Source organism: Penaeus monodon, chromosome 22 (assembly GCF_015228065.2).
Source record: "Penaeus monodon isolate SGIC_2016 chromosome 22, NSTDA_Pmon_1, whole genome shotgun sequence".
Lineage (NCBI taxonomy): Eukaryota > Metazoa > Arthropoda > Malacostraca > Decapoda > Penaeidae > Penaeus > Penaeus monodon.
The window spans coordinates 42,688,444-42,691,197 of record NC_051407.1 but is presented as its reverse complement, the minus strand read 5'-3'; positions in this window follow the sequence as shown (position 1 = coordinate 42,691,197).

Genomic DNA, 2,754 nt, shown 5'->3' with positions numbered 1-2,754 from the left:
TCTTTCTTTCCCTGCCGGTAAGTATACTTGTGAAGATCACCTTGGCATAATTTTTATTTCTTGTTTTTGCGTTCACGGCATTAGCGAAGGAGGAAGTAGAGGCCGCGTGGAATCCTTGTCGCAGTTTCTCCTCTCGACTGATGGCGAAGAAAGGCGAGGGAGGGTGGAGTCTCCGTTGCCTTGCAGATGCCGAAGCGGAGTCTTGGCTGGCGTGCTTGGCCTCCTGTTTATGCAAGAGAAGCATCACCTCTTCCTCCTTTGCAGCAAGAACCGTTCATTGTATTTGCTGCAGTGTCGATAATGACGCGAGGCCTTGCGTGTGGGGTGGAAGGCAAACCCCGATGGTCCAAAACGTTTCCGTGGGGATCCAGTCATCCCTGGTAGAATAATCCAGCGTACATTTCCAGGTGTTTGCTGTTCCAGTGTAATTTTTCTATTTTTTTTTTCTATTAGTGTTGTTAATAAAGGATTTCGAGATCTTATAGTATAGCGTCAATGGGCAAAAATGTACATGAAAGTAATTATTGTGTGGAATTCTCGTCAGCTGTATGGTGTAGCGTGCAACATGGCGAAAGGAAGGTACGCTACACCTTGCTTGGGAAAGATTGGCGCTGGTGACTGGTTCTGCGACTTGACTTGGTGCACGCGGTACGACGCCAAAAATTCCCTGTTATGCTGTAAGGTGACGAACAGCCGTGATTCGCTGCTGCCGTTTTCAGGCTGTTATTCCCCCCCCCCCCCTGGACGCCCTCCGGAAGTAATTACCTGTTAGTCGCCAGCTCCCTTCGCGCTGCCGCATTCGAATCCGTAGGCACTTGTGCTGTCATTGGCCCCGTTTGGCCGCTTGATCACAACGTTGTAAACGCATAGTTAGGGAAAACATTAATTATAGTTATAATAATAGCAGAAAATAACGTGTAAAAACGGAAGAAACAATTATTTATTTTTCCATGTCTAATTTATATAATCTCTGATTTTTTTCCCATTTTCCATTTTTTTCTCGTTTGATTCATTAAGTATTCAGGACTCATAGACCCGGACACACGTCCTTAATAATGGAAGTACTGATCTCAATTGATAATTTCCTATTCGCATAACGTAATTTCCGAGTTGATTGCCCCAAATGCCCATCCCTAAATGCATTCGGAATCACAAAGGGCTTTCGGTCTTGGAAAATGCGCTAAGAAGATCCCTCTTAAAATGTGTGTTTTTCCCGTTAAACACGGTCGGAGTATCGTCTGTGCACCGACGTAATAAGGCGTCATATTACGTAATCTTGTCCGTGTATTCCAGTGTAGTAAGAGTAAGTGGTACAACAACAGGTTCTTGTATAAGGAAAATATTTACTAGACTTGAGGGCAATAAAACACTGAAGGGGGATATATGATATAGGGACGGGATGCAACAACACACGGTTGATTCATTTCTCTCGGAAGACAGTGCTGATACAAGATGTCTAGAAAATTACGTTAATCGTCTCCACTTTTCAAGCCGTGTTTCCTCCTTAATATTACTTACGAATGAGGTGATCAGTTATCATCAAATATCTTGATTATATACACGTAGCCTTCGAGAGCAGCAGAGGTGATGTCCAATATGAAGGTTAGTCAGGTGGCGCGGCTGGAAGGCTTTGTGTGACGCCTCGTCTGGCGGGACAAGCCGTCCTCACGTGCTGATCTGGCTAATGCCCCCCTCTCCTTCCGCTCTCACTCTTATTTTCTTTGCACCTAGCCCTCCTCTCTCCTCCTCCATCCTGTCTCTCTGATCAGCTCCCAGTCAGTTTTACAAAACAGTACCTTGTTCAGCCTCTCGTCTTTAGCCTCTTTCATCACCTTTTCTTTATCCGAAGTCATGGGAAATTGAACGATTGAAAAGTGGGTATAAATATTCAGAAAGCAAGAAAGTACAGGTAAATTCGTATGAGTGGTAATGCTGAAGACGGCCGTTGATAGACTACCTCAGGGTGAAGCGATGTAGAGGAGTACCTGGGCAAGACCGCGTATTCAAAGTCAGAAATATCATTGAGAATTAGATAACTTGTAGATGTACAGAATAATCCAGTTTGATTACAACGTAGTGGAGCAGCGCATTCTAGTTCTAGACCTTAGGGTACCATGACTTGAACTTCATGAACTTGTCATGTTGAAGCATCTGCAAAGCGGTCTCTGCGTTGTGCGTGTGTAAAGACAGGATTGTGCGGTGTATGGGCTTTGAGAGAATGTTTTCGTATTGCCCCGTCATTGAGAACTTGCGAACCATGTTGCCGGCAAGTTTGTTGTTTGAATCATGACCGACAGAAATTGCCAGATTGCAGAACAGTCTGAAAGGAGCCGGGAGTGGACGAGACGGGGAGGACTGTTCAGGATAATTGGTACAACCAAGGCTACAGAAAAACGGAAATGTTTCGGTTGATAGAAAATACTTGCAAACACATGAGGGAGCTCAGGGTTCGTATACTCTGTGTGGCCTGATGGAATTCGCTGAGCTTAGTAAAGCGCCAGAGAAGTTAGGTACTTATTTCCAAGAGAGAGCGTCAAACAGTCTGATCCATCTTTTGAAGGCCGGGCCAGACGCCGTCCCTCCACGCGGCCTTGGCGAGTTCTTTAACCTGGCTCGTCGGCGCCACAGATGCCAGAAACCCCCGGCCTACTACGCCTCCAAACAGCCTGCAACATAGCCGATGTAACCGCTACCGAGCAGTCGCTTCCTCCATCCTGGACTTCCTCTCCCAGCCTGCAATTTCCTCCAATTCCA